General features: G+C 47.8%; 1 protein-coding gene and 1 long non-coding RNA gene across 2 annotated transcripts in view; both read left to right on the top strand.

Annotated features, from left to right (window-relative positions):
* Nucleotides 1-502: 502 nt before the first annotated feature.
* Nucleotides 503-5979, top strand: LOC147105804 (uncharacterized). Its single transcript, XR_015081591.1, has 2 exons — nt 503-588; nt 4756-5979. It is a non-coding gene; the product is annotated as an uncharacterized LOC147105804 (long non-coding RNA).
* Nucleotides 5980-20299: 14320 nt separating this feature from the next.
* Nucleotides 20300-27602, top strand: part of LOC147105803 (protein tyrosine phosphatase domain-containing protein 1) — a 77458-nt gene continuing 70155 nt past the window's right edge. The window contains exon 1 of the mRNA XM_086010564.1: nt 20300-21053. The gene's annotated coding sequence lies outside the window, so the exon portion shown is untranslated. The remainder of the gene's footprint in view (nt 21054-27602) is intronic.

Here is a 27602-nt window from a genome sequence, read left to right as displayed (position 1 = left end):
TCCCCCCTCCTCCCCCTCTCTTTACCCCCTCCATCCCCCTCTCTTCCCCCTCCTCCCCCTCTCTTCCCCCATCCTCCCCCTCTCTTCCCCTCCTCCCCCTCTCTTCCCCCTCTCCCCCTCTCTTCCCCCTCTTCCCCCTCTTCCCCCACCTCCCCCTCTCTTCCCCCTCCTCCCCCTCCTCTTCCCCTCCCCCCCATTCCTTTCCCCTTTCCCCCTCCCCCTTCCTCCCCTTCCCCTTCCTCTCCCCCTTCCCCCTTCCTTCCTCCCCTTCCCCTTCCTTCTCCCCCCTTCCCCCCTTCCTCCTCCCCCCTCCTTCCCCTTCTCCCCTCCCTCCCTCTCCCTTCTCTCCCCCCCTCCCTCCCTCCTCCCCCCCCTCCTCCCCCCCTCTCCCTCCCCTTCTCTCTCCCCCTCCCTCCCCTTCTCCCCCCCCTCCCTCCCCTTCTTCCCCCCCTCCCTCCCCTTCTCCCCCCCCCCTCCCCTTTCTTCCACTCTGCCCATTTTTTAGGTCAATGATGTACCGGGAGAGCTGAAGTTTGAGAAGAGAACCATCTCCGCTCAGGTAGAAGGAGGTGTGCATGGTCTGCATTCGTAAGGTCACCCAACACGTGTCTTCATTTCTTCTACTTACTTAGATTTTCATTTCTGCTTTTAGTGGTGGGCTAGTTGCAGCCTATCCCCTCAGCCGTCTCACCGTTTGAAGTCCAACACCACCCCATACACCCCGCAGTGAGACGCTCGGCCCACAGTATTCAGAGGGAATCAGGGGTCGCAGTATTGGGTGTATCCTCTCTCTGTCTCTACCCCGCTCGGTCCCAACCCCCCCCCCCCCCCCCCGCTTGCTCCCTCCCCCCCCGCTCGCTCCCCTCTCCCTCCCTCCCCCCCCCCTGCTCACTCCCCTCTCCCTCCCCCCCCCCGCTTTGCTCCCTCCCCCCCCCCCCGCTTGCTCCCCCCCCCCTCCGCTCGCTCCACTCTTCCCCCCCCCCCCCCCCGCCTCGCCTCCCCTCGCTCCCCTCTCCCTCCCCCCCCCCCCCCCCCCCCTGCTCACTCCCCCTCTCCCTCCTCCCCCCCCCCCCCCCCCCCGCTCGCTCCCTCCCCCCCCCCCCCCCCCCCCGCTTGGTCCCCCCCCCCCGCTCGCTCCCCCTCTCCCTCCCCCCCCGGCCTGTATCACTCTCTTGCACAAAATCTAGGCGGCTAGCTGTAGTGCAGTACTGAGGGGCTGCTGACTTTCAGATGAGATGTTAAACAGAGGCCCCGTCTGCCCCCTCAGGTGGACATAAAAGATCTCATGGCAATATTATAAGAAGGGGCAGGGCAGTTATCCCCGGTGTCCCGACCAATAGTTATCCCTCAATCAATATCACTAAAACAGATTATCTGGTCATTGTCATGTTGCTGTTTGTGGGAAATTGTTGTGCACTAATTGGCCGCCGCGTTTCCTACATTACAACGGTACACTCTCTGTACCCATGCCGTGATTTTCGGGATGAGCAGTTGGTATTGGTTAACCTTTGTGACCTGTTGGGATGAGAAATTGCAGGTGTCTCATTCCCTGCGCACGGATGTCTCTCGTATCCAGTCCCACTCTGCACAGGAGATCCTCCGAGCTTTAACAGGACACTGCAGAGATTAAGACATTACAGAGTTTCAACTCTGTTGTAATCGGAAATAGGAAGTCTCAACTCGTCTGAACCATTCTCCTTCCTGTCACACGGCAGAACCGTGGCCACTGGGAGAGATCACATGGCAGAACCCTGTTCAATGGGAGAGGGTACCCGGTATTACCCCGTTGCAAGTTCACCGCTTTATTCTGTGCGTTGGCTTTGAGTTACACGAGCGCAGTTGGTCCAAATCCTCGTTTGCGATTTGACCGGATTGTGCCAACTGCCGGGTAAATGCCCATGTAGGCCGGAGTGAGGGTGTGGCTTCGCTGCCCCTTATGCATGAGATATGGATTGAGCCAACCACGTCCACAATTAAACAGGCGTGACAGCAATTGTGGTTGGGGAGGTGGGGCAGCGGGCCCAGCTCCTGAGTGTAATGAAGCATAGCTTGGTGCCATTTTGATTTTTGCCACTATGTGTCAGTTAGCACATGCAGAAAATGGTGAATTATGTGTCCCCACAACCTCGTTACAGACCTCTAGGCGCAGTTAATTGCAACAACTCGCCACTGCCTCTCAATCCTCATTCCATTATTGAGCCACTGAAAGCTGGCTATAGATCACCAGTGGATGGCACCAAACACCCATCCATCAATTGTCCGTTCCTTTCCCTCGTGTATTTCTTCCATCTCTCCATTCCCCTTTCCCCAACCCTGTCGTGCACTCCCTCTGCCTCTTTTGAAGTGTAGTCACTGTTGTTATGTAGGAAACGTGGCAGCTAATGTAAGCACAGCAAGATCCCGCAAACAACAATGTGATGGTGACCAGATAATGTATTTTAATATTGGTTGAGGGATAAATATTGGAGAACTATCCTGCTCTTCTTTGAATAGTGCCATGGGATCTTTTATGCCCACCTGAGAGGGCAGACGGGGCGCCTCATCCGAAAGATGGCACCTTCAACGGTGCAGCGCTCTCTCAGTACTGCACTGGAGTGTCGGCCTGGATTATGTGCTCAAGTCTCCGGGACTTGAACCCACAATCTTCTGACTCAGGTGAAAGCCACAGGTGATACCTAAATAAACATCACTCTGTCTATTTTTGGATGTCAGGTGTTTCTCCCCACCCTGGCATAGTCTCTGGGATTTTGAGATTACCACAGCATGGCTGATGTCCTCAAACAGAAGTCAATTTTAATTCACCAGTAGTTGCCACACAATGCGCGACTGCTTCCAAACTGTCCTCACAGAGCCTCATTTACCCGAGCGAGAATTTCTTGCTTGCAAGCAGACAATGAAAAGAGAGGGGGGTCTTTGCAGATTGGAGTTGATTCGTTAAATATTACTGGGGGCAGCATCCAAGTCCGAGTGCTCCCCCCACCACCAGATAGCTTGAAGCTCCTTTGGGTTGTGTAATTCTGCAACGGTCGATGGTTTAGTTGCATAGGTGAACAGTCGGAATGGTGCTCGGATTCATCAGTCCTGGAGTGTGGTGGTGTCCATGCTCAATTGTTCAGGAGCCAGCAGAGTCCACAGGTACAGGGGCGGGGGTGGTGCGACGTCCCTTTGAGTCCAGGACAGCAGACTGAGAGGAAGGGCTGAAAATTGCTCAGGAACGACCCCTTCTTCCCCCCACCCCCACAGCCAGCCAAGTGGTGCTTCTAGAGCCTCCTATATAGTGCATGTACAAGGCTGGCATCCACCCCTTAGCTTGTAGGCATAGCGAGCCAGGGCCACTGGTTTATGGGGACTCGATAGGTTACATTCTCCTGTTACGCGGGATTCCGGGATTTTTTAATTAATTAATTTTTTACTGATGTTTGTGCATCGGGCTCCGCACTCTCCACTCTTCTGTGAAAGCTGAAAACCAGTGGCCTTGCTTATAATATGAAAGGGACTGCTGTTCCCCTGGGGCATGTGCTGTACTAGCCTGGTATTCTGTAGCTCGCAGTTACACGTTTAGCTAGAGCTGTGTTTTTCCTTGATGGCTGTTTTATCTACACTTTCTTTCTCTTCTTCACTCATGCATTCACATGTCAGATACACATTTGTGCCATGTAAGTAAAGCCAAATATTGATTAATAGTTAGCCATGTTTGCCAGTTAAAACACACCCTCGTGTGTCTCCTGTGATGCTCATTGCCAAGTAGGCACAGAACATTGCTGAACAACCTCTCTGCCCAATGATTCAATGGATAGCGACTTTACAAATTTGAGCTCCCCTCTTGGAGCTTGGCCCTCTGGGAGTGCACACCCGGAATTTAGTGTTGCGCTTCCAGGACTTGCGATCCCCGCAGGACGAAGCCCAGTGCAGGGGGCGCGAGTGACGGGAATGACTCCCTGTGTCGCCATGCGGAGCAGGAAACTCTAGGCTCAGCCCATGTTCTGCGCTGAGTTAGCCGATGAGGTAGTCCAACAATCGGCCTCGGTGACTGTGCCACACAGTTTAAAAAGTCCTCTCCTGCCTTGAATTTCCGTGCTCTCTCAAATGCTAATACTTTTTAGGGTCTGGATTATCAATCGGAATGATGAACTTCTCAGCATAACCACTGAGGATTCAGTGCTGTGTGATAGTGCGTGTGTGAAGTCAACATACCGTGTCCACTTGACCTGTGGAGAAACGCCAAGTGGCACCGTTTCTAGATTGTGTCCCACCAAACATGGTTAGCTTTATAACGCTTACATGAAGCAGCAGCAGGAGTATGTTTGAGATGAGGAGTAGAGAGTGACTCTGGGCGTATGTGCATCACAGAGCGTGGAAATGGGAGTCTTTCCAGCATCGTACTGGTCGCCAATTGCTGGGAGGAAGGAGGAACAATGAAAGAACTTGCATTCATACAGCACCTTTCACATCCTCAGATTGTCCCAAAGCTCTTCACAGCCAGCAAATTACTTTCCAAGTGCAGTCACTGTTAATAGGCAGACACAGCAGCCAATCTTCACACAGCAAGATCTCACAGGCAGCATTGAGATGAATGACCAGTTTTTTGGCCAAGTGTTTATCAGTTGATTGGAGACAGATTGAGGTAGTACTGCGTGGACTGGAAGAAGGGAGATTGATGGATGAATGACCTTTCCTCATGTTCTGGACTGCAGCGATGGCGCGCTGATATTTCCAGGGATCCCGCGTTTATATATATATTTTTTTCTCTTTCAGTTACGAGAAGCGGCTTTACTGAAGAGGGGGGCGTTGCCCACCAGTCTGTGGCTCCCAACGTCCCCTCCCCACTGGCCATCAAACTGCACAGGCGCCCCTGACCACCTCACACTGAGGCAGCAACCCTGCTCTGCGCCTTCTGGCTTGTGACGCACAATTCGTTTATTTTTGTTCTTGGACTTTTGTAACTTGGAGCTGTGAAGAATGTAGAGAGAGAAAAACCAGCAACATTACCACGCCCAGCAAGAGCACGCGCGTTGTCTGTGTGACGGGCTGCTGTGTACTCGCTATTTACACATGGTCAGGAGACGAGCCTGGTGTTCAGCTTTTAACAAGATTTCACTTCGATAGTTTCACTTAACAGACTTGAGCCGTAATTTTTCTTTTTTGTCGCCAGCAGTATTTGTGTTTTTGTTTTTGGGTTTTGGTTTAAAAATAATATATGTTTGTGGGAGGAACGAGATTCTTGTTCAGTCCCAACAACCAGTGTCTCCAAAGGAGGAGGCAGCGAGAGCCTGGTTTACATTTGTCGTGTCCTCGCTGCTTCGTACATGCCAGTTGATGAGTTACTGCAATGGACGGAGGTGATTTGAGTTGATTTTTTTTCTTTTAACTAGCTCCCTGCTGCATGGGAGAAAGCGAGGGGTTAGGGGGGTAGTTGAGAGGGTTCCTGGAAGGGGTTGGGAGGCTGTCGATTGTTTCCAGCTTTCAAGTTCTGAGAGGCGTGCTAGGCTTCCAACATCTGATCCCATTGAGCGCTTGAAGTCTCACCGCACTGGCTCAAGGACGGAGTGGGAGAGTTGTGGGCACTCCTTTGGAGCTGCTCTTGCCGCCTGGCATGGTTTGTTTTGGGAGTTGAGAATGTCTCCTGGAATGGCGCTAGCCTGTACCTCGTGGGACAGTTCTGTTCATTTGAACTGTAGGAAAATCCTTCAAAATAAAACAACTCCGAATGAAACTCGCCTTCTCTTTCCCATTCCAACACACTCAAGCTCCTCCACCCTTCTTGACCAGTTACAGGCCCACAGCTGAAAGTCAAGATGCCTTACCGCAAGTGTCAGCTCGTGAGAACTGGGCAAAGTCTGGGAGAGGGGGGGGGGGCGCATGGGTCAGCAATACTTTACTCCACTTCCTGTTGGACGAAACTTTGAGAAATCTTTCACTAGTCCATGCCTGTAAAAACCTGAGAGAGAACGAAATGTAATAAATGCAGTTTGGTTTTGAGACGTTTTTGTCAGTAACCTTCCAGTAAATCCAGCTGATCCTGTGAGTGATGTGTCCCCTTCGGCTGGTCGTTGAGGGTCGGAATGTGTTCTGCCAATTTCAATCCACAGCACAACACTGCTAATTCAACGCTATAAACGGGAGCCACGATCTCTGGAAATCTGAAGTTCAAAGCAGGAGATGCCGAGCCGATGAAGAGTTACACACCAGAAACTTCATTACCTGCCTTGTCTCTCTAGATGCTGACTGACCAGCTGTGTAATTCCAGCACCTTCTGTTTTAATTCACTCTAAATTGACAGTCTCCCTCAGAGAAGCCACATGCAGCTCGTGTAGGAAGATTATTGCAGTAGGGAAACTTCTGAGGTTGGGGCTGTGGCACTTTGATGGGACACTGTAGAGGGAGCTTTACTCTGTATCTAACCCGTGCTGTACCTGCCCTGGGAGTGTTTGATGGGACAGTGTAGAGAGAGCTTTACTCTGTATCTAACCCATGCTGTACCTGCCCTGGGTGTGTTTGATGGGACAGTGTAGAGGGAGCTTTACTCTATCTAACCCGTGCTGTACCTGCCCTGGGAGTGTTTGATGGGACAGTGTAGAGGGAGCTTTACTCTGTATCTAACCCGTGCTGTACCTGCCCTGGGAGTGTTTGATGGGACAGTGTAGAGGGAGCTTTACTCTGTATCTAACCCGTGCTGTCCCTGCCCTGGGAGTGTTTGATGGGACAGTGTAGAGGGAGCTTTACTCTGTATCTAACCCGTGCTGTACCTGCCCTGGGAGTGTTTGATGGGACAGTGTAGAGGGAGCTTTACTCTGTATCTAACCCGTGCTGTACCTGCCCTGGGAGTGTTTGATGGGACAGTGTAGAGGGAGCTTTACTCTGTATCTAACCCGTGCTGTATCTGCCCTGGGAGTGTTTGATGGGACAGTGTAGAGGGAGCTTTACTCTGTATCTAACCCGTGCTGTACCTGCCCTGGGTGTGTTTGATGGGACAGTGTAGAGGGAGCTTTACTCTGTATCTAACCCGTGCTGTACCTGCCCTGGGTGTGTTTGATAGGATAGTGTAGAGGGAGCTTTACTCTGTATCTAACCCGTGCTGTACCTGCCCTGGGTGTGTTTGATCGGATAGTGTAGAGGGAGCTTTACTCTGTATCTAACCCGTGCTGTACCTGTCCTGGGAGTGTTTGATGGGACAGCGTAAGGGAGCTTCATTATATGGTAGTGTAGTGGTAATGTCACTGGGCTGGTAATCCAGAGGCCTGGACTAATGATCCAGAGACATGAGTTCAAATCCCACCACGGCAGCTGGGGAATTTAAATTCAGTTAATTAAATAAATCTGGAATAAAAAGCTAGTATCAGTAATGGTGACCATGAAACTATTGGATTGTCATTAAAAAAAAACATCTGGTTCACTAATGTCTTTTAGGGCAACTACCCTCTGAAATGGCCTAGCAAGTCACTCAGTTGCAACTAAGTGCTACGAAACATAAGAATGAAACCGGACGGACCACCCGGCATCAACCTCGGCAACAGCACACCCAGCCCAGTCAACCCTGCAAAGTTCTCACCAACATCTGGGGCCTTGTGCCAAAATTGGGAGAGCTGTCCCACAGACTAGTCAAGCAACAGGCTGACATAGTCATACTCACAGAATCATATCTTTCAGCCAATGTCCCAAACTCCTCCCATCACTGGGTATGTCCTGTCCCACCGGCAGGGAAGAAATGGCCTCAACATTGATTCCGGACCCCATGATGTCTCATGGCTTCAGGTCAATCATAGGCAAGGAAACCTCCTCCTGATTACCACCTACTGCCCTCCCTCAGCTGATTCATGTTGAACACCACTTGGAAGAAGCACCGAGAGTAGCAAGGGCACAGAATGTACTCTGGGTGGGGGACTTCATTGACCATCACCAAGAGTGGCTCAATAGCACCACTATTGACCGAGCTGGCCGAGTCCTGAAGGACATATTTGCGAGCCTGGGCCTGCGACAGGTAGTGGGAGAACCAACACGAGGGAAAAACCTACTTGACCTCGTCCTCACCAATCTACCTGTCACAGACAGCATTGGTAGCAGTGACCACCACACAGTCCTTGTGGAGATGAAGTCCCGTCTTCACACTGAGGACACCCTCCATCGTGTTGTGTGGCACTACCAGCGTGCTAAATGGGATAGATTCAGAACAGATCTAGCAGCTCAAAACTGGGCATCCATGAGGCACTGTGGGCCATCAGCAGCAGCAAAATTGTATTCCACCACAATCTGTAACCTCATGGCCCAGCATATCCCACACTCTACCATTACCACCAACCCTGGTTCAATAAGGAGTGTAGAAGAGCAGCACCAGGCGTACCTAAAAATGAGGTGCCAACCTGGGGAAGCTGCAACACAGGACTACATGCATGCTAAAAAGCAGAAGCAGCATGCTATAGACAGGGCTAAGTGATCCCACAATCAACGGGACAGATCTAAGCTGTGTAGTCCTGCCACATCCAGTCGTGAATGGTGGTGGACAATTAAACAACTAAAAGGAGGAGGAGGCTCCATAAATATCACCATCCTCAATGATGGTGGAGCCCAGCACGTGAGTGCAAAAGACAAGGCTGAAGCGTTTGCAAACATCTTCAGCCAGAAGGGCCGAGTGGATGATCCATATTGGCCTACTCCCGAGGTCCCCACCATCACAGAAGCCAGTCTTCAGCCAATTCGATTCACTCCACGTGATATCAAGAAACGGCTGAGTGCACTGGATACAGCAAAGGCTGTGGGCCCCGACAACCTCCCAGCTATCGTGCTGAAGACTTGTGCTCCAGAACTAGCCGTGCCTCTAGCCAAGCTGTTCCAGTACAGCTACAACACTGGCATCTATCCGACAATGTGGAAAACTGCCCAGGTATGTCCTGTCCACAAAAAGCAGGACAAATACAACCTGGCCAATTACCACCCCATCCGTCTACTCTCAATCATCAGCAAAGTGATGGAAAGTGTCATCGACAATGCTATCAAGCAGCACTTACCAATAACCTGCTCACTGATGCCCAGTTTGGGTTCCGCCAAGACCACTCTGCTCCCGACCTCATTACAGCCTTGGTCCAAACGTGGACAAAGGAGCTGAATTCCAGAGGTGAGGTGAGAGTGACTGCCCTTGACATCAAGGCAGCATTTGACCGAGTGGCATCAAGGAGCCCTAGTAAAACTGAAGTCAATGGGAAACGGCGGGGGAAACTCTCCACTGGCTGGAGTGATACCTAGCACAAAGGAAGATGGTTGTGGTGGTTGAAGGTCAGTTATCACAGCCCCAGGACATCGCTGCAGGGGCTCCTCAAGGCAGCGTCCTAGGCCCAATCATCTTCAGCTGCTTCATCAATGACCTTCCCTCCAAAATAAGGTCAGAAATGGGGATGTTCGCTGATGACTGCACAGTGTTCAGTGCCATTCACAACTCCTCAGGTAATGAAGCAGTCCATGCCCGCATGCAACAAGACCTGGATGACGTTCAGGCTTGGGCTGATAAGTGGCAGGTAACATCCGCGCCACACAAGTGCCAGGCAATGACTATCTCCAACAAGTGAGAGTCTAACCACCGCCCCTTGCCATTCAACGGCATTACCATCACTAAATCCCCCACCATCAACATCCTAGGGGGTCACCATTGACCAGAAACTTAACTGGACCAGCTACATAAATACTGTGGCAACAAGAGCAGGTCAGAGGCTAGGTATTCTGTGGTGAGTGTCTCCTCCTGACTCCCCAAAGCCTTTCCACCATCTACAAGGCACAGGTAAGGAGTGTGATGGAATACTCTCCACTTGCCTGGATGAGTGCAACTCCAACAACACTCAAGAAGCTTGACACCATCCAAGACAAAGCAGCCCGTTTGATTGGCACCCCATCCACCACCTTAAACACTCACTCTCTCCACCACCGGCATACCGTGGCTGCAGTGTGTACCATCTACAAGATGTACTGCAGCAACTCGCCAAGGCCTCTTTGGCAGCACCTCCAAAACCCTCGACCTCTTCCACCTAGAAGGACAGGAGCAACAGGCACATGGGAACACCATCACCTCCAAGTTCCCCTCCAAGTCACACACCATCCTGACTTAGAAGTATATTGCCGATCCTTCATCGTCGCTGGGTCAAAATCCTGGAACTCCCTACCTAACAGCACTATGGGAGTACCTTCACCACACAGACTGCAGCGGTTCAAGAAGGTGGCTCACCACCACCTTCTCAAGGGCAACTAGGGATGGGCAATAAATGCTGGCCTTGCCAGCGGCGCCCACATCCCATAAGCGAATTAATATATATATATATATATCTAACCCATGTAAGAGGAAGCAGAATGTGGCTTTTATTTGCTTTTTGTTCCACTTCTTTTGATCCTCCTTACTTGGTGCCCCTGTCACCTTCGGCCTAAAGTGTGTGCGGAGGAGAAACCAACAATCTGAGCTCCAGTCACCTTCACTGTCATTGCCTCAATCTGTTCTCCTTTTGACATTGGCCAATTGGAGGTGTCTTCTCAACACCCTTGAGCTCTACTCCCTACCTCAACAACAACTTACATTTACGTAGGGCCTTTAATGTACCAAAACATCCCAAGGAGCTTCACAGGAGTGTTACCAGACAAGACTTGACACCAAGCCACATAAGGTGATATTAGGACTGTTGACCAAATGGTAGGTTTTAAGGAGTGTCTTAAAGGAAGAGGAGAGGTTTAGGGAGGGAATTGCAGAGCTTAGGACCTAGGCAGCTGAAGACACAGGCACCAATGGTGGAACGATTAAAATCCAAGATGTACAAAAGGCCAGAGTTGGAGGAGCGCAGAAACATCAGAGCATTGTAGGGCTGGAGCAGGTTACAGAGATAGGGAGAGGCAAGGCCATGGAGGGATTTGAACACAAGGATGAGAATTTTAAATTCGCGGCATTGCTGTACCGGGAGCCAGTGTAGGTAAGCGAGCACAGGGGTGATGACCCCAAGAATTGCAGGTGAGGGGAGCTGAGTCCAATGTTAAAATTATGTCTTGCTAAAAAAGTCAACAATCTGAAGTATTGAATAAAAGTGGAAATCTTCCACCATCTTCAGACAACCATTAGTGGCTCCACTGGTTGTACAGCAGTATGTATGTATTATGCCTTGGTTGGTCGGGTGTTTTACATGGGGCGGAAACCAGGCATCAGAGTCTCTAAACTAAGTAAAACCCACACAGCTCTCCCACGCCACATCAATTTACAATCTCGTTCCAGGTCGGCAAGAACCAAGGCTTGGTTACACCCCCGCACTCCGCCGCCAAGTTTTGCACAGAGCACTGGAACCAACCCAAATCACCTTACCCATTATAGTGTTGGCTTGCCGTGTTAGCTGGAGGCAAGCAGATGGGCCCAGGTGACAGGTATACCTTTCTGGTTCCACTAATGAGCCAGAATGGCTGGTCAATCACCAGCGATGCCCTGGTGCACTGAGGACTGGCCTGGCTGAGGTATCCCATCATTGATTCTGCCACTGTGTGGCCACTTGGCTCTGATGTTATCATAGAATCTTATAGCAAACGAGGAAGCTGTTTGGTCCATCGTCTCTGTGCTGGCTCTTTGAAAGCTATCCAATTAATCTTACTCCCCTGCTCTTTCCGTGGCTCAGTGGGAATCACTTGCCGCTGAGTCAGATGTTTGCGGATTCATGGCCCACTCCAGGGACTTGAGCACAATCTAGGCTGCCACTTCCAGTGCAGCACTGGGGGAGTGCTGCTCTGTCGGACGTGCCGTCTTTTGGATGAGACATTAAACCGAGGCCCCATCTACCCTCTCAGGTGGATGTAAAAGATCCCATGGCACTATTTTGAAGACAAGCAGGGGAGTTATCCTGGTGTGCTGGACAATATTTATCTCAACCAATATCACTGAAAGACCATCTGGTCAGTATCATGTTGCTGTTTGTGGGAGCTTGCTGTGCGCAAATTGGCTGCTGCGCTTCCCTGCATGGCAACAGTGAGTACATTTCAAAAGTACTTCATTGGCTATGAAGCACTTTGGGATGTTCTGAGGTCGTGAAAGGTGTTACATGAATTTAAGTATTTTTTCCCCATAGCCCTGCAAATTTCTCCTTTTTAATACCAAAATGTGGTGAATTGTCCTGAATAACTTGCTCAGTGTGGGTTAGCCCTTCTTCCCTAGTGACTGCCTATCCAAATAACTTCTCCATCTCAACTGCAACTATCTGGAGGAGGAGATAAGGTAGCTGAGAGTATGTCAGGAGGGTCAGTGCAACTGGTAATATAAAGTTTGGAGCGACATACTTAAAATACCTGGTGCTAGATTGGCCTCCTTGTGTTATGGGAAGGCACTGGGAGTGTCACCCTAGATTATGAGCTCAAATCTCGAGTGGGGCTTCAGCCCACGACCTCTGACCCAATACTATCAAGCCAAGTTGACACCTAAGGGAGAGCAAGTGGAACTGGGAGATAAATGGAATCACAGAATGAGACAGCACAGAAGGAGGTCATTCAGCCCATCGTGCCTGAGCCAGCTCTCTGAAAAAGCTATCCAATCAGTCCCATTCCCCTGCTCTTTCCCAATAGCCCTGCAAAAGTTTCCCCTTCAATTATTTATCCAATTCCTGTTTGAAAGTTATTATTGAATCTGCTTCCACCACCCTTTCAGGCAGTGCATTCCAGATCATAACTTGCTGCATTAAAAAAAAATCTCCTTATCTCGCCTCTGGTTCTTTTGCCAATTACCTTAAATCTGTGTCCTCTGGTTATCAACCTTCCTGCCAGTATAATTTCTCCTTATTTACTCTATCAAAACCCTTCATGATTTTGACCACCTCTATTAAATCTCCCCTTAACCTTCTCTGCTCCAAGGAGAACAATCCCAGCTTCTCTAGTTTCTCCACGTGACTGAAGTCCCACATTCTTGGTACCATTCTAGGCCTTGCAATCTTTCCTAAAGTGTGGTGCCCAGAATTTGACACAATACTGCAGCTGTGGCCTAACCAGTGAAATAGAGTGTGATCTTTTTAAATTAAAGATTTGCATACGGAGGTTGAATTACTGAATTCTCCAAAGGTTTTGGTGTGGCTGGTTACATACCCAACTCTCTTTGATTTTGGCAATGCAAGATGACAACACATTACTGTGGCTACGTTACCTTTCTCGGCCTCTGTACAGGGAGGCATCGCAGAGTGGTACAATCCTTAAAATCAGAAGGTCTTCCTGGTCCCCTTCTAGTTACTGATGGTGGTCCCTTGGCTAGGGGCTTCTCTCAAGTGCAGAGCAGTTAAGAGAGTGACGATATGAAGTGACTTCTGCACAGGAGCACGCTGAACTCTGCCACAAGCAGAACTAGCTTGTCGGGAAATGTGTCCCTCCCATCGGGATTTTAACGCCTCAGGGTACAAAGAACAGATGACTGACTGAGCTTTGTCCCTCCGAGCAGTTTAATTACCCGTTAAGTGAACAGGTTCAAATGGAAACCACTGCACTGAAAGCTGTAATTTATACAAAAGTAATTCAATATCTCAAACAAGCTGGTTAGGCCCGAGCTGGAGGATTGTTGCGAAACGGTGGTTAGGGGCCAAGGCCCATGGTGCAAGATTGAAAAGTGCAAGTGAGAAGATGAGGGTTTGCAGATTCCACCAGGAACTACCAGCAAACCCCAGTGCTGAACTGAGGCTCCCCTCTCCGCTATTTTAGCAGGGGTAGTATACGGTGTAAAGCCAAGGAGAGAGGAATTTGGACAATGCTTTTTGAGCATTTGTATGCTAATACCTCACAGCGCAATTTCAGAGCCAAGGTGAATTGGGAAGTAGCGACTTAATTACATATAATTACACACAACATACTACACAGAAAGAGGCCAGTGTTAAGTGTTTATCCTCCACACGGACAGTATTTTTATGGAATGAAACTCAGGCGGTTTCTATAATGGAGAGGGTGCGATCCGCTAGATAAGTACCCTCTCTGTGTGTATGTCGGTATAGTGCCTGTGTTTAAAGAGCGTGTGTGTATGAGTCTGTTTGTGTGTGTGCGAGTCTGTGTGTGCGTGTATATAAGCCTGTGTGAGTCTGTGGGTGTGTATGAGGCTCTGTGTGTGAGTATGAGTCTGTTTTTGTGTGCGTGTACATAAGTGTGTGGGCGTGTGTGTGTATGTGTATGCATGTATATGAGTCTGTGTGTGTACGTGTTTGGGGGAGGGTGTTGCGTGTACATGTTCATCTCTAGTTGATGATCTGACTTGTCCGGTGACTCCATCACCGTCAGACGGAAGGTACATCGGATCAGTGCCTCCGCTGACTCAGTGTGTTTTGGCTGAAGCTAATCCTTAGGCACATTATCCTACAATTAGGTCAGGTCATTGCCTCTTAAAGGGGAAACACACTTTGTCAGACCTGCAGGTGGACCCCATCACTTCATTTTCTTCTAAGCGATTTCCACCGTCTAATGACCGATGGCTGAAATATGAAGCATGAACCGTGAGCACACGGAGTTTGAACATTACTTGAACTGAAGCTCGAGCACCGGATACTGTGGCTCCGGAACTGGCAAGCTCCACCCCACCAGACTGTTCCTGTTTCATTTCCTGCTGCGGTACCAGGAATGCTGCCAGAGGTGGTGCAAGGACCAATACACATGTCACGGAGCAGTGGCATAGACCCCCTCCATCTCCGACCCTGCACCCCCGTCATTGCAGGGAGGCACTGAGCAAAGACCAGAAGGAAAGGAATCCTCGGGGAGGGTTCTCCCTCCGTCACACAGAGTTGCTCCAAGTGCGCACTCAGAGCAATATTGATGCAACCCTCTGTGCACGTTTCCACGTCTCTGTTCTCTGGTGTGTAGGGAGGCAGAGAGAAAAGAAAAGGGTCAGACACTGAAAATGAACTGTCCCTAACTCAATTGTTCAGGACAGGCTGACCCTAATCTGTGTTTACGTGTAATATGTTTGTATCTTTCTGTGCCCTGTGTGTATGTGTCTGCCTCTTGTGTTTGTGTGTCTGCCTCTGTGCCTGAATCTGGCTGTATGTATGTGCTTCTCTGTATCTGAACCTAGAATCATTGACCATTCCAAAATAGAGAGAGATCATTGAGCCCCTCAAATCTGTGTTTTTCTCCCCCTGTGCCACCCAGTCTAACCCCACTCTGCCTTACCTCCCATCTCCCCTCTAAATATTTTGCCAATGATTTTAAATCTATGACCTCTGGTTATTGACCCACTCGCCAGAGGGAATCGATTTTCTCTATCTATTCTACCAAAACCTCTCATCATCTTGGAAACCTCTATTACATCACCTTCGCTGTTCTAAGGAAAACAGTCTTAACTTTTCCAACCTCTCCTCATAACTGAAGTAAGTTAGACAGATGTTTGAAGGAAATGGGAATGAAGGGATATGGGAACAGGTGGGCACCTGGGATTAGGATTACTGCTCATGTGGAGGATAAACACCAACACGGACTGGTTGGACTGAACGGCCTGTTTCCGTGTTGTCATTTCTATGTAGTTCTGTGACTGTTTTTCAGATTAGGAGGTGGTTTGCAGTGGTGTTCCCCAAGGGTCAGTTTTGGGTCCATTACTCTTTGCAATTTTTATAAACGACCTAGACTCGGTTGTAGGGAGCAGCATTATAAAGTTTGCAGATGATACGAAATTTGGCAAAGTAGTAGATCACGATGAGGATAGTTAAGGGCTTCAGGATGACATAGACAGGATGGTGAAATGGGCAGAAGCACGGCAGATGGAGTTCAATGTGGAGAAGTGTGAAGTGTCCACAAGACTCCAGCTGAGGCCTAACTAGTGATTTATAAAGTTCTAGAATGATCTCTTTGCTTTTATATTCTATTCCTCTGTTTATAAACCCAAGTAACCCAGATGCTGTTTTAATCACCTTATCGACTTGCCCTGCCACCTTTAAGGATTTCTGTATATGGACACCAAGGTCTATCTGCTCATCTACACTTTTCAAAATCGTGCCATTTATAGTATACTGTCATTCCATATTAGTCCTCCCAAAGTGCATCACTTCACACTTCTCCACATTGAACTCCATCTGCCGTGCTTCTGCCCATTTCACCATCCTGTCTGTGTCATCCTGAAGCCCTTAACTATCCTCATCGTGATCTACTACTTTGCCAAATTTCATATCATCTACAAACTTTATAATGCTGCTCCCTACAACCGAGTCTAGGTCGTTTATAAAAATTGCAAAGAGTAATGGACCCAAAACTGACCCTTGGGGAACACCACTGCAAACCACCTCCTAATCTGAAAAAGATAGTCATACAACTACATAGAAATGACAACACGGAAACAGGCCGTTCAGTCCAACCAGTCCGTGTTGGTATTTATCCTCCACATGAGCAGTAATCCTAATCCCAGGTGTCCACCTGTTCCCATATCCCTTCATTCCAATTTCCTTCAAACACCTGTCTAACTTACTTCAGTTCTGAGGAGAGGTTGGAATCCCTTTGCTTCCTGTCACTGAGCCAATTTTGTATCCATACCACTACTTTCTCCTTAATTCCATGGGCTTCCATCTTAATAAGCCTGTGTGGCACATTGTCAAATGCCTCCCGAAAGTCCATATAAACAACATCTACTGCACCACCTTGATCAACCTTCTCCATTACCTCATCACAGAATTCAATCAAGCTAGTCAGACACGATTTACCTTTAACAAATCCATGCAGGCTCTCCTTGATTAACCTATGCATTTCCAAGTGAAAGTTTATTTTGTCCCCGATAATGGTTTCCAATAACTTCCCCATCACCGATGTTAGGCTGACTGGCCTGTAGTTTCCTGGTTTATCCCTCTCCCTTTTCTTGAATAGGGGTATAACATTAGCAACCCTCCAGTCATCTGGCACCCCTCCTGTATCCAATGAAGATTAAAAGATTGTGACCAATGCCTCTCCTATTTCTACCTTTGCTTCTTTCAGCAACCTAGGATGCACGCCATCTGGACCAGGTGACTTGCCAACTTTCAGTAATGCTAATCTTTTTAGTACATCTTCTCTATCTATTATCATCCTGTCTTAATGGAGGAAAGAGAGATAGAGAGGCGGATATGTTTAGGGAGGGAATTCCATAGCTTAGGGCCTAAGCAACAGAAGGCACGGCCACCAATGGTGGAGCGATGAAAATCGGAGCAGTGCAAGAGGTCAGAATTGGAGGAATGCAGATATTTCGGTGGGTTGAGGGCTGGAAGAGGTTACACAGATAGGGAGGAGCGAGGCCATGGAGGAATTTGGTGGAGCAATTAAAATTGGGGATACACAAGAGGCCAGAATTGGAGGAGCACAGATATCTCGGAGGGTTGTCGGGCTGGAGGAGGTTACAGAGATAGGGAGAGGCGAGGCCAGGGAGGGATATGAAAACAAGGATGAGAATTTTAAAATTGAGGCGTTGTTCAACTGGGAGTCAGTGTAGGTCAGCGCGCACAGGGGTGATGGGTGAACGGGACTTGGTGCAAATTAGGATACAGGCAGCAGAGTTTTGGATGAGGTCAAGTTTTTATGGAGGGTGGAAGATGGGCAGCGGCCTGGAGTGCGTTTTAATAGTCACGTCTAGAGGTTACAATGGCATGGATGATGGTTTCAGCAGCAGATGAGCTGAGGCAAAGGCGGAGTTAGACGATGTTATGGAGGTGAAAGTAGGCCGTCTTGGTAATGGAGTGTATGACACCAAGGTTGTGAATAGTCTGGTTCAGCCTCAGTCAGCTGCCAGGGAGATAGATGCAGTCAGTGGCTAGGGAATGGAGTTTGTGGCAGGGACCGAAGACAGTGGCTTCGGTCTTCCCACTATTTAGTTGGAGGAAATTTCTGCTTATCCAGTACTGGAGTCTGACAAGCAGTGTGACAAATTAGAGACAGTGGGAGGATCGAGAGAGGTGGTGGTAAGGTAGAGTTGGGTGTCATCAGCGTACATGTGGAACCTGATGTTGTGTTTTCGGATGATGTTGCTGAGGGGGCAGCATGTAGATGAGACATAGGAGGGGGATATGGATAGATCCTTGGGGGACTCCAGAGGTAAAGGTATGGGAGTGGGAAGATAAGCCATTTCAGGTGATTCTCTAGCTATGACTGGATAGACACCCAGTCTAATCCCACTCTTCTCCTCACTTTCCATACCCTTTAATATCCCATCCTATTATAGTAGAGCTCTATTTTGGTTATATTAGATTCCTGTCCTGGTTATATTGATCTCTGTCCTGGTTACAGTGGTTTCCTGTTTTGCTTGCAGTAGATCCCAGGCTGAGTTACAATAGATCCCAGTGCCAGTTACAGTAGATCTCAGTTCCAGTTACAGTAGATCTCAGTCCCAGTTACAGTAGATCTCAGTCCCAGTTACAGTAGATCCCAGTCCCAGTTACAGTAGATCTCAGTCCCAGTTACAGTAGATCTCAGTCCCAGTTACAGTAGATCTCAGTCCCAGTTACAGTAGATCTCAGTCCCAGTTACAGTAGATCCCAGTCCCAGTTACTGTAGATCCCAGTCTGTGTTACAGTAGATCTCAGTCCCAGTTACAGTAGATCTCAGTCCCAGTTACTGTAGATCTCAGTCCCAGTTACAGTAGATCTCAGTCCCAGTTGCAGTAGATCCCAGTCCCAGTTACAGTAGATCTCAGTCCCAGTTACTGTAGATCTCAGTCCCAGTTACAGTAGATCCCAGTTACAGTAGATCCCAGTCCCAGTTACAGTAGATCCCAGTCCCAGTTACAGTAGATCCCAGTCTGTGTTACAGTAGATCTCAGTCCCAGTTACAGTAGATCCCAGTCCCAGTTACAGTAGATCTCAGTCCCAGTTACAGCAGATCTCAGTCCCAGTTACAGTAGATCTCAGTCCCAGTTACTGTAGATCTCAGTCCCAGTTACAGTAGATCTCAGTCCCAGTTGCAGTAGATCCCAGTCCCAGTTACAGTAGATCTCAGTCCCAGTTACTGTAGATCTCAGTCCCAGTTACAGTAGATCCCAGTTACAGTAGATCCCAGTCCCAGTTACAGTAGATCCCAGTCCCAGTTACAGTAGATCCCAGTCTGTGTTACAGTAGATCTCAGTCCCAGTTACAGTAGATCCCAGTCCCAGTTACAGTAGATCTCAGTCCCAGTTACAGTAGATCTCAGTCCCAGTTACAGTAGATCTCAGTCCCAGTTACAGTAGATCCCAGTCTGTGTTACAGTAGATCTCCCACTACCACCTGTCGTTAACATTGAATGTACAAAAAACAAATCTGTGAAGTCAATCAGATGTGAAAGAGGAGATTTACTAGAATGGTACCAGGGAATTGAGTTATGGAGGGGGAGCAAAGAAGCTGGGATTGTTCTCTTTGGAGCAGAGAATGTGAAAGGGAGATTTAATAGAGGTGTTAGAATCATAGAATGGTTGCAGCACAGAAGGAGGCCATTCAGCCTGTCGAACCCGTGCCGGCTCTCTGCAAGAGCACTTCAGCTAGTCTCACTCCCCCGCTCATTCCCCGAAGCCCTGCAAATGTTTTTCCTTCAGGTACTTATCCAATTCCCTTTTGAAAGCCATGATTGAATCTGCCTCCACCACCCTTTCAGGCAGTGCATTCCAGATCCTCACCACTCGCTGCGTAAAAAAGTTTTCCCTCATGTCGCCTTTGGCTCTTCTGCCAATCACCTTAAATCTGCGTCTTCTGGTTCTTGACCCTTCCGCCAATGGGAACAGTTTCTCTCTATCTACTCTGACTAGACCCCTCATGATTTTGAACACCTCTATCAAATCTCCTCCCAACCTTCTTTGCTCTAGGGAGAACAACCCCAGCTTCTCCAGTCTATCCACGTAACTGAAGCCCCTCATCCCTGAAACCATTCTTGTAAATCTTTCCTGCACCCTCCGTAAGGCCTTCACATCCTTCCTAAAGTTTAGTGCCCAGAATAATATTCCAGTTGAGGCTGAACCAGTGTTTTCTAAAGGTTCATCATAACTTTCTTGTTTTTGTACTCTATGCCTCTTTATAAAACCCAGGATCCCATAAGCTTTTTTAACCACTTTCTCAACCTGCCCTGCCCTGCCCTGTTCAAAATTATGAGGGGGTTTGATAGAGTAAATAAGGAGAAACTATTTCTAGTGCCAGACGGGTTGGTAACCAGAGGACACAGATTTAAGATAATTGGCAAAATAGCCACAGGGGAGATGAGGAGAAATGTTTTTAATTAGCAAGTTGTTATGATCTGGAATGCACTGCCTGAAAGGGTGGTGGAAGCTGATTCAATAGTAACATTTAAAATGGAATTGGATATATTCTTAAAAAGGAAAAATTTGCAGTGCTATGGGGAAAGAGCCGGCATAGGTACGATGGGCCAAATGGCCTCCTTCTGTGCTGTATGATTCTCTGAAAATGGAATCCTGATTATTCTCATTCCTATTGCCCAATTCCCATTAACCTCTCACCTGTTACCCCCACACCTTTTATCCACAATTGCTTGATTTCCATTCCCATCATCCTAATTCCCCTTATCCTTGATAACTTTATCCTCACACCCGTTACCTTCACTCCCCTTATGCTCACTCCACTTATCCTCACTCCCATTATCCATTCGCTTCATTCGTGCTCCCATTATCTACACTCTCAGCAATCGGAACGTTTGATAATCTTTTGCAGGATTTGGAGAGAGCAGTAGGGGTGTAAGTGGGAATGGAGAGTGCCTCCATTCGGGTATGTAGTTAAGGCTCCCCTGCGTCAGCCAAGAGGTAGCGAGACCTAAATTTGGCTTGTAAGTCAAATGCCAATAGCACCCATCACAGTAAACCTCTTTAAGTGGCGCAGTGTAGAACCTTGGAACATGATGTGCACTAGGACCCTGCAGAGATTATGTGTTTGCAGAGAGAATCAGGTGCGAGTATCTGGTAAACTGAAGGCACCATGGTTACCTGATGCTGGTGCGTTAGCCAGCATGCTTCCTGGTGCGGGGGGACAGGTAAATTGTGGAGGGCGGTGCTGGTACTACACCGGGAAGAGTGCTCTGCTGCTCCAGGCCAGATAAATATACAGATGTGAATGTTTTGAAACGTCAGAAAGCAAGGAGTTGTGCACCCAGGGAATCTGCAATCCCAACAGGTGAGTGCGACCGTCTCGAACCACTATCGGGCATTGCAGTGGGGATTGTTTATTGTACCGTTCAGTCTGACACCGAGGTTTGATTATTCCTGTTTTTGAACAAATCATTCTTAATTCTGGCACTTTCTTTTTAATATGTCATTTCCACTCAAACTATCGAGTGCCTGCAAACTGATATAAACTGGACAGAGAAATTAAACTAACCCTTGCCCTCACTGCCAAGCTGACACTCCAAGACCACCAGTCCCCCACAAACTAACTTGTGATGCCAGCTCCATGTACTCTAACTAGTAACCCCCCCCAACAGACTCTAACTAGTAACCCCCCCCCAACAGACTCTAACTAGTAACCACCAACCCCACAGACTCTAATTAGTAACCCACCCCACGGCCTCTAACTAGTAACCCCCACTCCACAGACTCTTAACTAGTAACCCCCCCCCAACGGACTCTAACTAGTAACCACCAGCCCCACAGACTCTAACTAGTAACCCACCCCAAGGCCTCTAACTAGTAACCCCCACTCCACAGACTCTAACTAGTAACCCACCCCACGGCCTCTAACTAGTAACCCCCAGCCCCACAGAATCTAACTAGTAGCCCCCACTTCATGGAGTCTAACTAGTATCCCCCAACCCCACAGACTCTAACTAGTAGCCCCCACTCCACAGACTCTAACTAGTAACCCCCAACCCCACGGACTCTAACTATTAACCTTCAACCCCACGGACTCTAACTAGTAACCACCAACCCCACAGACCCTAACTAATAACCCCCAACCCCACGGACCCTAACTAGTATCCCCCAACCCCACGGACCCTAACTAGTATCCCCCAACCCCACGGACTCTAACTAGTAACCTCCAACCCCACGGACCCTAACTAGTAACCCCCCAACCCCACGGACTCTAACTAGTAACCCCCATCCCCACGGACTCTAACTAGTAACCCCAACCTCACTGACCCTAACTAGTAACCCCCAACCCCACAGACTCTAATTAGTTACTACCAGCCAGACCCTAACTAGTAACACCCACCCCATGAACCCTAACTAGTAACCCTTAACCCCATGGACCCTAACTAGTAACCCCCAACCCCACAGACTCTAACTAGTAACCCTCAACCCCACAGATCCTAACTAGTAACCTCCCACCCCACGGATTCTAACTAGTAACCCCCACCCTATGAACCCTAACTAGTAACACTCAACCCCACAGACTCTAACTCGTAACTACCAGCCCCATGGAGTCTAACTAGTAACCCAACCCCACAGACCCTAACTAGTAACCCTCAACCCCACAGACTCTAACTAGTAACTACCAGCCCCATGGAATCTAACCAGTAACCCCCAACCCCACAGACTCTAGCTAATAACTACCAGCCCCTTGGAGTCTAACTAGTAACCCACCACCCCACAGACTCTAACTAATAACTATCAGCCCCATGGAGTCTAACTAGTAACCCCCAACCCCACAGACTCTAACTAGTAACCCACCACCCCACAGACCCCAACCAGTAACCCCCAACCCCATGGACTCTAACTAGTGACACTCATTCCTACCAACTCTAACTAGTGATCCCCAGCCCCATGAACACTAACTAGTAACTCTCAGCCCACCTACTATAACTAGTAACTTTAGCTCCTTTTAATCTAACCCAGTGTTGTTGAATAGAAATCACTGGCTAACTACAGCGACAGCGTTTTAGCCACACACATTAATTTTAGCAGAAAACACCTTACACGCAATACAGTAAATGTACTTCACATAGAATCATAGAATGATACCGCACAGAAGGAGGCCATTTGGCCCATCGTGCCTGTGCTGGCCCTTTGAAAGAGCTCTCCAATTAACCCCACTCCTCTGCACTTTCCCCATAGCCCTGCAAATTTTTATTTTCAAGTGTATATCCAATTCTCCTTTGAAAGTTATTATTGAATCTTTTTCCACCACTCTTTCAGGCCGTGCATTCCAGATCATAACAACTCGCTAAGTGAATAAAAATGTTTCATTATCTCACCTCAGGCTCTTTTTGCCAATTCCCTTAAATCTGTGTCCTCTGCTAATCAATCCTTCAGCCAGTGGACTCTGTATTTACTCTATCAATACTCTTCATAATTTTGAACACCTCTATTCAATCTCCCCTTAACCTGCTCTGCTCTAAAGAGAACACTTCTAGCTTCTCTAATCTCTCCACATAACTGTCCCTCATCCCTGGTACCATTCTAGTAAATCTCCTCGCACCCTCTCCAAGGCCTTAACATCCTTCTGAAAGTGTGGTGCCCAGAATTGGACCCAATACTCCAACTGGGGCCTAATCAGTGATTTATAATGGTTTAGCCTAACTTCCTAATTTTTGTACTCTATGCCTCTATTTATAAAGCCCCGGATCCCGTGTACTTTTTTAACAGTCTTATCAACTTGTCCTGTCACCTTCAAACATTTGTGTACGTACACCCCCAGGTCTCTCTGTTCCTGCACACTCTTTAAAATTGTACAATTTATTTTATATTGCCTCTCCTCATTCTTCCTTCCAAAATGCATTACTTCACACTTCTCTGCATTAAAATTCATCTGCCATGTGTCTGCCCATTTCACTAATCTATCTATATCTTTCTGAAGTCTGTTACTATCCTCCTCATTTTTTACTACATTTCCGGATTATTGTGCCATCTGCAAACTTTGAAATTATGCTCTGTATACGCAAAGTCAGATCATTAATATATTTCAAAAAGAGCAGTGGTCCTAATACCAACCCCTTGGGAACACTACGGTATACTTTCCTCCAATCAGTTCACCACTACTCTCTGCTTTCTGTCTCTTAGCCAATTTCATATCCACGCTGCCACTGCCCCTTTAATCCCATGGACTTCAATTTTGCTACCAAGTCTATTATGTGGTACTTTGTCAAATGCCTTTTGAAAGTCCATATACACGTCAACCACACTACCCTCGTCAACCCACTCCGTTATTTCATCAAAGAACTCAATCAAGTTTGTCAGACACGATTTGCCTTTAACAATTCCGTGCTGACTTTCATTTATTAACCTATGTTCTTCCAAGTGAGAATTAATTTTGGCCTGGATTATGGTTTCTACAACTTTCCCCAACCACCACTGTTAGGCTGATTGCCCTGTAATTGCCGGGTTTACCCCCTCTCCCCTATTTTGAACAGGGATGTAACATTTGCAATCCTCTAGTCCTCTGGCACCACTCCCATATCCAAGGAGGATTGGAATATTATGGCCTGTACCTCCGCGATTTCCTCCATCAATTCCCTCAGCATCCTAGGATGCATCCCATCCGCTCCTGGTGATTTATCTACTTTAAGTACAGACAGCCTTTCTAATACCTCCTCTTTATCAATTTTTATCCTATCATGTATCTCCACTACCTCCTCCTTTACTATGTCTATGCCAGCATCCTCTTCCTTGGTGATGCAAAGTACTCATTTAGTACCTCAGCTATACCCTCTGCCTCCATGCATAGGCCTCCTTTTTGGTCCTTAATCGACCCCACCCCTCCTCTTACTACCTGTTTACTATTTATATGCCTAAAGAAGAATTTTTGATTACCTTTTATATTGGCTGCCATTCTATTCTCATACCCTCTCTTTGCCCCTCTTATTTTCTTTTTCACCTCCTCTGACCTTTCTATATATAGCCTGATTCTCAGATGTATTTGCAACCTGACATCTGTCATACGCGCTCTTTTTCTGCTTCATTATCCCTTTTGTCATCCAGGGAGCCCTGACTTTAGTTGCCTTGCCTTTCCCCCTAGTGGGAATGTACCTCAACTGTACCTGAACTATTTCCTCTTTAAAGGCAGCCCATTGTTCCATTACAGTTTTGCCTGCCAATCTTTGATTCCAGTTTACCCGGGCCAGGTACATTCTCATCCCACTGAAATTAGCCTTCCCCCAGTTAAACATTTTTACTCTAGATTGCTCCCTGTCCTTTTCCATAGCTAATCTAAACCTTATGATACTATGATCACTGTTCCCTAAATGTTCACCTACTGGCACTTGCTCCACTTGACCTACCTCATTCCCCAGAACCAGATCCAGCAATGGTACTCATTTAGTATGTCAGTCATGCCCTCTGCCTCCATAAGAATATTTAATTTTTGGTCCCTAATCGGCCCCACCCTTCCTTTGACTACCCTTTTACTATTTATATGTTTATAAAAGACTTTTGGGTTCCCGTTTATGTTACCTGCTAATCTTTTCTCATATACTCTCTTTACCCCTTATTTCCTTATTCAGTTTTCCTCTGTACTTTCTGTATTCTGCTTGATTCTCTACTGTATTATGCACCTGGCATTTATCATAGGCCTCCTTTTTTTGTTTCATTTTATTTCAATTTCTTTAGTCCTCCAGGGTGCTTTAGCTTTGGATGCCATTCCAAATGGGAATGTGTCTACTTTGTACCTGAACTATCTTTTCATTGAAGGCCTCCCATTGCTTATTTACTGTTTTAACTGCCAATCTTTGTTTCTGATCCATGTGTACATTTACTTAACAAACATCTATACCAAAATTCAGTAACCAAGGAAGTAAAACACTCACAACGATCAAAAAACATTTTCATCTTATCATTTCACCAACAAAAGCTCAAAAAGGTTATAAGTCACATGCCTATGTTGTGCGAATATGAGTATTGAGATCACAGGCCCAACCACAGTGTCTACTGCTCACCTTGTATTTACTAATCAGAAATGCAATAAGTCACATGTGGCTACTGGTTAACATCTTGGATGATGCTGGACTAACTGGTGAACCCCCAGCCCAACTAACTAGTGACCCACTGCCCACCTACTCTAACTAGTGACCAGCCCCATCTATTCTACCTAGTTACTCCCAGCCAACCTACTCTAACTAATGAAATAGACTAATGTCTAGTTACAAACTGACCGAGTGAATGGAGATTCTGTTACACGCTGACTCCCAGTGAATGGGGATTCTGTTACACATTGACCCCCAGTGAATGGGGATTCTGTTACACACTGACCCCCAGTGAATGGGGATTCTGTTACACACTGACTCCCAGTGAATGGGGATTCTGTTCCACACTGACCCCCAGTGAATGGGGATTCTGTTACACACGGACCCCCAGTGAATGGGGATTCTGTTACACACTGACCCCCAGTGAATGGGGATTCTGTTACACACTGACCCCCAGTGAATGGGGATTCTGTTACACACTGACTCCCAGTGAATGGGGATTCTGTTACACACTGACCCCCAGTGAATGGGGATTCTGTTACACACTGACTCCCAGTGAATGGGGATTCTGTTACACACTGGCTCCCAGTGAATGGGGATTCTGTTACACACTGACCCCCAGTGAATGGGGATTCTGTTACACACTGACTCCCAGTGAATGGGGATTCTGTTACACACTGACCCCCAGTGAATGGGGATTCTGTTACACACTGACTCCCAGTGAATGGGGATTCTGTTACACACTGACTCCCAGTGAATGGGGATTCTGTTACACACTGACCCCCAGTGAATGGGGATTCTGTTACACACTGACTCCCAGTGAATGGGGATTCTGTTACACACTGACTCCCAGTGAATGGGGATTCTGTTACACACTGACTCCCAGTGAATGGGGATTCTGTCACACACTGACCCCCAGTGAATGGGGATTCTGTTACACACTGACCCCCAGTGAATGGGGATTCTGTTACACACTGACTCCCAGTGAATGGGGATTCTGTTACACACTGACTCCCAGTGAATGGGGATTCTGTTACACACTGACTCCCAGTGAATGGGGATTCTGTTACACACTGAACCCCAGTGAATGGGGATTCTGTTACACACTGACCCCCAGTGAATGGGGATTCTGTTACACACTGACTCCCAGTGAATGGGGATTCTGTTACACACTGACTCCCAGTGAATGGGGATTCTGTTACACACTGACTCCCAGTGAATGGGGATTCTGTTACACACTGACCCCCAGTGAATGGGGATTCTGTTACACACTGACTCCCAGTGAATGGGGATTCTGTTACACACTGACTCCCAGTGAATGGGGATTCTGTTACACACTGACCCCCCAGTGAATGGGGATTCTGTTACACACTGACTCCCAGTGAATGGGGATTCTGTTACACACTGACTCCCAGTGAATGGGGATTCTGTTACACACTGACTCCCAGTGAATGGGGATTCTGTTACACACTGACTCCCAGTGAATGGGGATTCTGTTACACGCTGACTCCCAGTGCATTCTATATAATTAATTACTTTTTAGTGCAGTGATAGTTGTGATTTAGAACAATCTTCCCGAGGGAAGGTTCTGTAAAAATTTATCCCTGACTCCCAAAGATGAATCAGACCAAGGTCCTGAACCTCTCACTGTCCTTCTGTCCTACTTCATCCATCCGGGTCCAGTTCCGTTTTTTGTCTCGACATTTCCACGGCACCTGCAGTTCCAGAACTTGGAATATTTGATTCTGTCTATCACCCTCAGCCCTGGCACGGATCAGATATTTACTCAGTGTTTTTCATAAACTAATTAATCAACAAGGTACTAATTG

This window comes from Somniosus microcephalus, chromosome 17, assembly GCF_052327205.1.
Source record: "Somniosus microcephalus isolate GS21.2 chromosome 17, FLI_Smic_1.0, whole genome shotgun sequence".
NCBI classification, from domain to species: Eukaryota; Metazoa; Chordata; class Chondrichthyes; order Squaliformes; family Somniosidae; genus Somniosus; species Somniosus microcephalus.
The sequence above is the reverse complement of the archived record's forward strand: the minus strand, read 5'-3'. Positions and strand labels throughout refer to the sequence as shown.